The sequence below is a fragment of the Gadus macrocephalus genome, chromosome 3, assembly GCF_031168955.1.
Source record: "Gadus macrocephalus chromosome 3, ASM3116895v1".
Lineage (NCBI taxonomy): Eukaryota > Metazoa > Chordata > Actinopteri > Gadiformes > Gadidae > Gadus > Gadus macrocephalus.
The window spans coordinates 8,274,766-8,286,517 of NC_082384.1; the positions used below are offsets into that span (position 1 = coordinate 8,274,766).

Genomic DNA, 11,752 nt, shown 5'->3' on the forward strand with positions numbered 1-11,752 from the left:
CACAGTGCATCTGTTGAGACGGTCTCAATGAAGAGTTCTCCTGGATTACGACGGCTGCAGAAAAACCCACAGTGGGTTAGGGGGACCAGCGACGGCAGCCGGAGAGTAGATCCAACCAGAAAAGGCTTTGTGTTGGTTTGAGTGTGTGTGTGTGTGTGTGTGTGTGTGTGTGTGTGTGTGTGTGTGTGTGTGTGTGTGTGTGTGTGTGTGTGTGTGTGTGTGTGTGTGTGTGTGTGTGTGTGTGTGTGTGTGTGTGTGTGTGTGTGTGTGTGTGTTTGTGCGTGTGTATGTCCCTCCAGGGCCTAGAGAGAGAATCAGCTGGCTCTGGTAAAGAAAATGAATGAAAGAAAGATCTGTTCCATCATGTCTGAACGTTTAAATCCAGACTCTCTTCACTTGAATGTGATCAGAAGTTAGCTTCACACAAAATGCTTCTGAAGGAAAAGAAAAATGTGTGTTTTGCATATGTGTGTATGTTTGTTTGTGTCTGATTGTTTAATTTTGTGAGTGTGCGTGTTTGTGCTTATGTGTGTGAGTTTCTGTGTGTTTGTGCTTATGTACGTGTGTGTGTGCGTGTGTCTGTGTGTGTGTGTGTGTGTGTGTGTGTGTGTGTGTGTGTGTGTGTGTGTGTGTGTGTGTGTGTGTGTGTGTGCGTGTGATTATTAGTATCCCTGCTTCCTTTTAATGCTGCTGCACAACAGCATCAACAACAACACACTTTGGGCACCTGATGCCACGGTTTTCTTTGGCACCAGGCAACCACACAACCACACTAACCCACACAACCACACACACACACACTCAGACCCACAGCTGAGGTCCAGGCCGCTCTGGTGTTCCCTGGGTGGAGCGGGGTAGCGTAACGGGGGCCCTCGTGGCCCCACACTGAGGTCCAGCCCAGCTGGGTCTCCCTGCTGGCCCCACACAGGACATGGTGGAACACAATCTCCCAGAACACTGCATTCTGCACAGTGGCGGCTTTAGTCACATTAACACTCGACATTTACTATCTAACGTTTAAATACAGTGTCCACAAGGGTGTTTCCTAGAACACTACTCCTTTAATGACAACATTTCCTGTGTATTTCTGTTCATAATTTTTTTTTGCAATTTAGTATTTTATCAACTTGGTCCTCCTGTACTTATTCCCTGTCTTGAATGAATCAATTGCTATCTTTTGGTTCCACTGTTCCACTATCTAGTTCTAGAACATCAAACGCTGCACTTAGAACACGATCTAGAAGTAAGACTTTAAACAAAGTGGATGGTTTTCTGGTGCAGGGAACTGGGAGCAGGCGGGTCATAGTCCACCGCACTGCACTTTATAGGTGGGATTATGAGCGGGTTGTTGTGTTTGGTGGTGTGAAAAAGCGATGGACATTTAAACAGCCTGCCTTGTTAAACACTGAGTCAGAGAAGAAAAGGCGTATTCACAATGTTAGTCGCTGAACGGCAATTGTTGCAAAATGTTTTGCTGAGCCCAGAGAGACTGCGCAGCGGCATAATTATCTTATTTGGGGCACGGGAGGGAATAGTCGCAATTTGCCTCTGAAGATACAAGTCGCTTTTTCTTTTGTTTTTGTGTTGTAAACTTTCAAGTGCATGGAGAGCGAATGCGTTCAGTTTTGTCCGATGTGTTTCACACGTGGATTACCTCCGTCCGAATCAACAGCAACAAACCGCCGCAGAGAGAAATCTCGTCCCCTTTCACCCTCGCCCAACTCTCTAATTCTCTTTCTTCAGTCTGTTTTGTCTCTGATTTCCCTCTTTCTGAGGACAAAGCTCTCGCTCTCTTTCTCTCTCCTTCTTTCTCTTTCTCTCCCTCTCTTCCCCGCCTCTCGTCCAGTGTAGCCCGTGGCCGGCAGACAGCGGATTCGTCATGCGAGGTGTGTAAGGAGATATGGTGTGTGATCCGTGACAGGACTAGCAGTGGACGCGCACGGCCGATGTGAGCACGCACGCACGCTAGCACAGCTGCTGCCAGCGAGCGCACGACGGCGGCCAGAGGTAGAAAGTGGAGCAGAGGGCGAGGAAGGAGAAGACAGAGTGAGGGAGAAGTTTCACAGAGAGATAGGCAGCAGAGGGAATATTGTCAGTCGCTAGGTTTTTCCTGCTCCTCTCTCTCTCTCGCGTCTCTCTCTCTCTCTCTCTCTCTCTCTCTCTCTCTCTCTCTCTCTCTCTCTCTCTCTGCACCCCCACTCTCTTACTCTCTCTCACCCTCCTCTGTCTATCTCTCCCTCCCTCCCTCCCTCCCTCCTCTGTCTATCTCTCCCTCCCTCTCTCCCTCCCTCTCTCTCTCTCTCTCTCTCTCTCTCTCTCTCTCTCTCTCTCTCTCTCTCTCTCTCTCTCTCTCTCTCTGGTCTGAAATTAGGGGGCAGACTGGGGATAGTGATGTACTAATGAGGCCCCTTTTCCTGCAATTATCCTCTTCACCCCATTCTTCCATTCACTCCTCCCAGCTACAAACTCTCCGCTCCTTTCCCATTGAATCCTCTTCATTTTACTGGATGCTAATCTCATCTTGTTTTGTCTTATTTTATTTATCTCTACTTCAATCGTATCCCTACCGCTACCTCTGTATCTCTCTCTACCTCTATCTCTCCATCTGTACCTCTCATCCATCATTCATATGCATGCCTCTTTTTCCTGTTGGATTATTGCAAAGAAAAAATGACACCCCAATTTCATGATGGGTCTATTACACAAATATTGGCTTGTAAAGCTTGGTTTTATCTCGACAAAAATCTCTTATTTGCCTAATTAATTTGCATTATAAAAAGGACGTTAAAAGCTTTTCAGTGCCTTTATGTGTCCATGAACGTTTTCATTGGTGTTCCTACAACAACACAGAGCTTCTTCTGCTGCGTCTGGCTACAGCTTGTGTTTTGTTTGGTTGCACACTTCCTGTGTCTTGGTCCTCCAGCCAAGGCCAGCTATGAGGTGGAGCAGAATAGTCTGGGCTGTATTTTCTCCACCTCGCCGCTTTCCATTTTTCTCCCCCTATTGCTTTTTTATGCAAAATTGCTTTTAAACCAATCCGTGCAACGGTCAATCTGAGTAGAGTATTATCTGTGATAGGATTATTGTCTAAATCCCTTGAACACAAAAGTAAAACACATGCGAAAAAGGGAAATGCTAAATGATCTTTATTTGTTGTCAAGATCATTTTCTCAACCATTAATCTTACATTCCCTGAATTATTATTTTTCATATTAGTAGTGTCAACATTATTTGTATTATTATTATCAATTATTATTATCACTACTAGCTCCTATAAAAGCGAGTTTGGTAATTGTTTACAAGGGTCTCAGTACTAGGTCCAACTCACCCATCACCAGTTGGTGACACTAACTCCTAGCCCCGCACAGGGGTTACCGGGATGCTAGATCCTAGGCTAGCCCCAGCCACCTCTGATGATCCCCCTGTGCCAAGCAAAAGACAAAATAAGTTTGGATGCTAAACCCCTTGCTTGGACCCTAGCCAGTCCCACTCTAAAAATTGATTCTTATGAATACACTTGGTCGTGGTAAGCCTTAAAAAACAAAACAGACCTTGCCCATGCTGAATGTTTAATATCAGTGCTGTTAAGAGTGAATATACTCAGCTGAAGAACCAGTTTGGTGGGCTAGAGGGGACTGAGCGGGAGCTAGCAGGGCGTGCTACTTGCTAGCTGTTGTATGAGATACATGTGTGGCTGTTGCTGATTAAAAGTTGTTGTTCTAATTGCGCGGCTTAAAATGCCAGGTGGCGGATGCATCCTCTAATCCCCTATCTAATTTCGAGGTTCAGGGGTGAAGCTCTTAATCTGAAACACACACACGCACACACACACACGCACACACACACACACACACACACACACACACACACACACACACACACACACACACACACACACACACACACACACACACACACACACACACACACACACACACACACACACACACACACACCACGCACGTACACACACATACACATGCTTGTTTCACAATCCAAAAAAAACAAAGAACACATATGCACGTGCACATATGCCCGCCACATTATTTTCCCACAGAGGAATACAAGTGCACGTGCACAGTCATAAACAATCATTCCAGTCCGCTTCTATCACTACACACACACACACACACACACACACACACACACACACACACACACACACACACACACACACACACACACACACACACACACACACACACACACACACACACACACAAAGGCTTAAATTTTGTTTGTAGAAAGGAATGTACTTTACTGTAGAGAAAATAAAGTTTGTATTGCTTCAAGACCACACTCAGAACCGCACACACTTACCATACCAAACACAAAACACACACACATGCACACAAATCAAGTTCAAGTTGTGGCCCTGCCCTGAATTTGCCCCCGATCTGTTTGTTTTGCCTGATGGACACAGTGTCTGTCCGTGACCACATGACCATGTTTGTCTAGTTCAGATTTAATTCCTGATGTTCTGTCTCTCATCAGGCCTCTTACCCTTCTGTAAACACACACACACACACACACACAGCACACACACCACCCACACACACACACACACACACACACACACACACACACACACACACACACACACACACACACACACACACACACACTCACACACACAAATTCATGCATGTATAAACTCACATCTGTTGTGCTCATGCATGCACATATATACATAAATAATACAATACATAAATAAATAATAATATATGATCTACAATAAATAACCCCCTATTGGGAGCCCATGTATCTGTGTGTTCCTAACTTTTGACAGTCCTCTCGCTGAGCTTGACCTGACGGGGGTTCACGGGGGCTGCCCTCGGCTTCGCAATCGCCGTCCACATTAGATAGCAACGGGTGTCGCTCTGACATTTAGATAAGAGGCCTGGCCACAGGCCACACCCAAAGACCTCCCACCGTGTGTGTGTGTGTGTGTGTGTGTGTTGTGTGTGTGTGTGTGTGTGTGTGTGTGTGTGTGTGTGTGTGTGTGTGTGTGGTGTGTGTGTGTGTGTGTGGTGTGGTGTGTGGTGGTGTGTGTGTGTGTGGGTGCTGATGGTTATCTGACATTTGCCCGTCACCCTCTTCTGAGAAAGAGGCTGGCGTTCAGAGTACTGCATGGCAAGAGTCCGGCCTCGCGAGAGTGCAAGACCACGCCGGCTCAAACACAAACCGCCACTTCTCTCTGCTTTCAAAACTGTTTGACCCATCTGCTACTGTCAGGTTACGTTTTTATTGCTTTACTCTGAATTACAAACCTCCACAGAGCTCTCTCTCTCTCTCTCTCATCTCTCCTCTCTCTCTCTCTCTCTCTCTCTCTCTCTCTCTCTCTCTCTCTCTCTCTCTCTCTCTCTCTCTCTCTCTCTCTTTGTCCTTCTCTCTAATATTTAGTATAGTAATTTATACTTGCAGCTGGTATTGAGGGTATGCATTTAGCTGAAGAGAGAGAGAGGGCGAGAGATAGAGAGAGAGAGCAAGAGAGAGGGAGGGAGGAACAAGAGAGGGAGGGGGTGGAACCAACCTTGCACAGGGTGCGGGGTCACCTGAGGTGACTCTCTTGGAGGCTGTGGGCGTGGCTTGGTGAGAAAAAGGGGATGGGTCGAGGGGAGGAGTTCTGACGGCCAGCATTGATTGACCTATTACAGAGAGACAGAGTCGTATACACACACGCACACACACACACACACACACACACACACACACACACACACACACACACCACACACACACCACACACACACACACACACACACACACACACACAGTGGCAGCGGGAGAGGGAGGGAGAGTTATTGAAGAGCCAGCATACCAAAAGGAACATTGCCAACAATATATTTAATAAAATGTCAAGCTCCATAATGCAATCCCTTCTTCAAAGAAAGCTTTCATATTTCCACTGGCCACACATTAATATGACCTATAATCTGCAGTTTGTGAAAGTCCTTGATAAGGGAGAGGGACAGAGAGAGACGGGCTGGAGCTCATTAATTAAAAGTTTCCTTCTTACATACATAAGTGGTTTACAACCACTTTCAGTTGCGTAACAGCTAATGTAGATCTAGCTATAAAGACAACCTTTTTAAGTAACATATTGCATTGCTTTTAGGAGAAAATAAAAAAGTCAGAAAATACACATTAAGAGGATGCTAGTAGTTGCAGTTATTCCAAGTGCAGTCCCTGCAAATTCACCTCTATTGGATCCTCTGTTTTATAGCCCCTCTAAAACACACTATTATTACACCCCTATAAAGAACACAAACCCCTTCAAGAACAGCCCTGGTGCTTACGGTGTACAGTACAGCCAGATCGATTCACATTTACACAGGATTCAGTAGCCCTTTTGTATTCCACCAAGTTCAAGATGTACGAGGCATAGTTCTCCTGTGAATAAAGCTTCTAAGGCTTAGGGAGAGAGAGAGGGAAAGAGAGAGAGACAGAGAGAGAGAGAGAGAGAGAGAGAGAGAGAGGGAGAGGGAGAGGGAGAGGGAGAGACATGAAGAGAGAGAGACATAAAGAGAGAGAGTTTGTAGGCCTGGCTTCCTGAGGTCATAGTTGTGAATATCACAGAGGAAGTTGAACGCTGAACGCCAGCCAAGTTAAACACACAGAGCTAGCCACCTCTACCCCAGTGTCTATCAAGGCTATGCTATACACACACACACACATACACACACACACACACACACACACACACACACACACACACCACACACACACACACACACACACACACACACACACACACGTAAAGAATCATGCTTACGCACACAAACATGTACACACACACACAGACAGACACACACTTACACATATGCAAACAGCCTGATGTCAGGGACATTGTTTTTCGTAAGTGGAGCTGAAGCATCGAACAAGGGAGATGAGAGTTCAACTTAAAGAACTTTTAATGGTATTTGTATTCAGCCATAACTAGTCAAATGGGATATTCTCCTTCTCAAATGAGCCTTTTTCACAAGTGTGTGCATGTGCGTGTGCGTGTGCATGTGTGTGTGCATGTGTGTGTGCATCTATGTGTATGTGTTTGTATCTGTGCATGTTTGAATTTGTGCATATAAAGGAAAATGTAATGTACCATGACAGCATAGCTTGAAATGCAGAGTGCTGTAAGTTATCACAGCTGTAACGCACACACATACATATATAACACACACACAAAACACATTTGTGCACACTGAGGGAATGACTCATCTAGTGAAGGTTGGACCAACATGTTGAAACACCACACACACACACACACACACACACACACACACACACACACACACACACACACACACACACACACACACACACACACACACACACACACACACACACACACCACACACACACACAGCTTCACTGGTGACTCATGTACCATGCACATGCTGAAGCAAGTGTTTGATATTTAATCAAGGGCTAAACTTATATATTTCCCAAGCTACAGGAGACATGCCACCACATAGCTAGCTGGGAAGGTAGCGTTCAAGTGGAATGATAAAAAGAGTCTGCAGTCTTCTCTCTGCAGTGATTTTCAGGACTAGGACTTTGTCCATCCACACTGAAGCTGTGTTTTGCTGTCTATTGTGGAAAGAAATATGGGGATTACATCTACCCAGTATCATGTGGAAATTGCCGGATTCACACAAACACATACACGCTCACGCACACACATTGAATGTGTGTGTGTTTGTGTGAGTGTGGGTGTGCTCTGAATCACTTTCACTCTCTGCACTGGCCTCCCCTTCCATGCCTTGGAGCACACTTGGGTCGTAGGTCACAACAAACTGAGACACTCCATTGGCCTTTGATGTGGTTCACCACACAACACAGACACACACAACACTCAGACACACACACAGACACAGCAAGGTCAGGTTAAAAACAAACAGTGGTCACGTGGCGGGCCGTGTGCCGGGGTCTGTAGGTGCTGAAAGCTAACCAGGAGAAACAGGCCAAACGCACACACACATACACAAATACACATACTCCCAGCTGTTATTGAAGTATAACGTTTTGACAATGAGAAAACCTTCAAATAGGATTCATGTCCAAAGCCATCAAGCTCATCTACATAAGGTAATTTGTCTCTAGTTGAAACCATCTTTTATGAGGAAGTCTTTCATTGTGTTGGAATGGCCTTGTTTTCTTTTATTCTCTGCCATTCCTCATTCTCTCACCATCTCCTGTATTTGTACATCTCTGTCTGGTTCTATGTCTCTCTGTCTTGGCTTGGTGGATGAGAGAGGGAGGCCCTGAGTCAAAAGTGCAAGTGTGCCTCTTGGTTGATGACTCACAGAGAATCAGCTCTCCCCCACTGTTTGTAAATATGTGGTTTTATCCTAATTGTAACGCAGCTCCGCTTACCCCAACAACTTTCATTTCTTCTCTCTTTCTCTCTCTTGTGTGCACCACACAGGAGACACATGGCACCGATGAAACACTGTGTGATACTCATATATCTACATAGACACACCGCACAAACCACACACACACACACACACACACACACACACACACACACACACACACACACACACACACACAAACACACACACAGCGCACACACACACACACACACCACACACAAACACACACACACACACACACACACACACACACACACACACGTAAACACGTAAACACACGCACACACACCAAGGCAAAGTGACTTAAAAACCTTGCCATAATTACAGGCTTTGAGATCCCTGTCTAAAGTCTGTGGTTTGGCTGCAGCTCCTCAGCTTCCATTAAGACACTAAGCAGGCTTGTCACTCAACAGCACAACCACTTCTTCCCCCTGGTGGCAGCAGGGGAGCAAGACATATATAAGTCCCCACACACCGGTCTCCCGGTGGTCGATGTGGCCTTTCCGCCGTGGCTCTGTCGCCGTGGCAGCAGCGGCCCTGCGGGCAGTCGCATTACCACTTCCTGACCCGGCCGGGCCGCGGTGTTGCGTCAGCCCCAACGGCTTAGTGAGGCGACCTCGCACCAAACGCCTGGCGAGACATCCACGTCCTTCCTGAAAGTGGATTCATGCTCCTTCAGCCCTCGTGGCTCGCGTCACCTCGCCTGGCCTCTCTTCTTAGCCTTAGCCACGAGTCTGGCCTCGGCGGGCGCGCCAACAGCAGGTCGGATCAGGGCTTCGACCCGCCGACCCTCTGGGTTAGCCCTGATGGTAGTATTAGCCGTTAGCCTGGTCCGTACAACAGTGGGAGAGTCTGACTTGGCCCCAAACTGGGTGTTGGCAGATCTGTCACCCACACACACACACCATCACCCGAACCCCGGGTTGTAAAGCCACTTAGCAACGGATGTACACAAAGTACCGGCCGCTGTTTGTGTGACTGTGTGCGTGTGCGTGGCTTTTTTTTGCAAGGTGACACACTGATCTGCACACAGGCATGCGAGTTGACACATCTAGAGATGTTCTGCACTGCAGCTACTTCCATTTTCAGTCACAAGAAGCCCAGGCATGTGATTGGCCACACATCAGACTCAGATATGATATGCACAGAGGAAATAGTGAGTGAAAGGGACAGCACCCATGCATACACACACACACACACACACACACACCACACACACACCACACAACACACACACACACACACACACACACACCACACACACACACACACACACACACCACACACACACACACACACACACACACAGTAGCAGCAGCTTTTGGCAGTAAACAAAGTTGGAATCCTCTTGCGGATTACAAATCCACTTATAGTGGGTCACTTGTTGTGCGTCAGCTGTGCATCAGCCAAAGGACCTGCTGCCTTTTCACAGCCATGTGCGTGCGCATGTCTGGGTATGTCTGTATATACTGTATATATAATATATATTTATATATATATATATATGTATACTTAGATGCATATAATATATACTTTCATTCCTACACACATTCTTTGTGTCAATCGATTACAAAAAATCAATAAATATATTTATACAGCCCACACGTTGGGCTGTACACACGTTGGGAACATTGCGTCACCTATTAACATCAGATCAGTTACACACCAATACATAGCATTTTCTCAACTCATATAACCTACTGAAGACGAGCTCAGGCTCTGTTCTTGAACTAAACTGACAAAAAATGAAAAAAAGAACAACACAAATGCAAATACCCCAACACAGTTTAGAAAGTGGATAGCTTTGCTTTGCTAAACATGTGGTAGCGTAAAAGTTCTTGCAGGTTTGAGAGGTTTTAGATTCTATATTCAGTTCTTGTGTGATGCCGATAAGCTGGTGAAGAGAAGGTCACGTTTTCAAAGATGACTTGTTTTTAATGACATCAGGCTTTTCAAATATATATTCTTTATTAGTATATAATACTAGTCTGCATGCAATAATAGTTGTTCCATTTCATTGTCATAATCCGTTGATGCTCACTTCCGTTTTGTTTGCCGCTCTCACATTTATTGTTCTGGCTTTTGCATTTGTGGTGCGGTTTTTGCAGTTGTGTTTTCCATTAATGCTAATGTAAAGGCCAATTTATAAGAACTGAGGATAGCACAATTGCGGTGCTAGGACAATCTAACTTCAATTGCACTAGGCTGTGTCATGTAATGTCATGGATATGGGTCTGCTGTGGTGAAACTACAATGTTCTGAAGGACTACTAAGAGCACATCTGAGATACCTTGCCTGGTGTCCTGTTGTTTCAGCAGGCTACCGTGGACGACAGGTGAAAAATACAACTTCATTACCAAGGTGCAATTTGAATAAAAAAAAGAATATTGGCTACCAACCAAAAGTGAACAAAATGGTTGTACATTAAGAATAATTGCTCGTATTCCCCTTCCTGTGTTAAATGACAAAAGGCTAAGCTTTAAGACTTTATTATGATGGAATATCTTGGGTTTGATCTGTGGCGTTATCGTGCACGTATGCGTTTTAACAAGCATTGACGCGCAGCCAGATTTTCCTAAAATATGGTTGTTTTCCCTGTGTGAGTATTTGATTTGGAATCATATCCATAATGCGATCACTCGATCCGTGAAATCATTGCAAATCCCCATCTCTAATATATGCAGTGTACTTCTACCACTCATGAATACAGTTTGTGTGTGGGGCGAGGGTGGCTGAGGGAGTGCGTCCTGGTGATGATGAGTAATGATGTTGACTTAAATCACAGCAGGTCATGTGATATCATCCGGGCCCCAGCCCAGCGGGACCTCCTGCAGTTCTCGGAAGGGTCCGGGCCCCGGGCCTGGGCCCTGCCAAGAACCATCTCTTGTTTACTGCTGTTTACTCAGTCTGTCAAACGGCCACTGTAGGAGCCTCGCTGTTAGGGCCGCATTCTGCTGCGTTGGCAAGTTTGTGCTCAAGTTTTGTTTGCGAGTGTGTGTGTTTGTGTGTGGTGTAACTGTGTATAAGGGGGTTTAATGTGTGTCTATGTGTGAAGACATACCCTATAGAAGGACTTTTCCTGGAAGTGTGTACGTAAGGTATGAAGGGTTCCAAGGTCAGCAACACACACATATACACACACATGCATACACACAACAACACACGCACATACACAAATCACCACTCACAATTATAGCCAAGCATTGCAAACAAAAAGTATACACAAACCCTATATATATGCAAACACACGCACATACACACACAGACACACACATACTATTTCACACACTCAGGACAAGAAGTGTAGACGTGTAAAGGGAGAACTGTGTGATTCTTGGACCCTTGCCTTCGTTAGAGAGTAATGCCATTTTTCC

General features: G+C 45.7%; 1 long non-coding RNA gene across 1 annotated transcript in view; it reads left to right on the top strand.

Moving 5' to 3' along the window:
* Window positions 1-259, top strand: part of LOC132453928 (uncharacterized) — a 9,791-nt gene extending 9,532 nt beyond the window's left edge. Inside the window, exon 2 of the long non-coding RNA XR_009524842.1 lies at window positions 1-259. This exon is cut by the window's left edge and continues 8,395 nt beyond it. This is a non-coding gene — a long non-coding RNA (uncharacterized LOC132453928).
* Window positions 260-11,752: the final 11,493 nt, after the last annotated feature.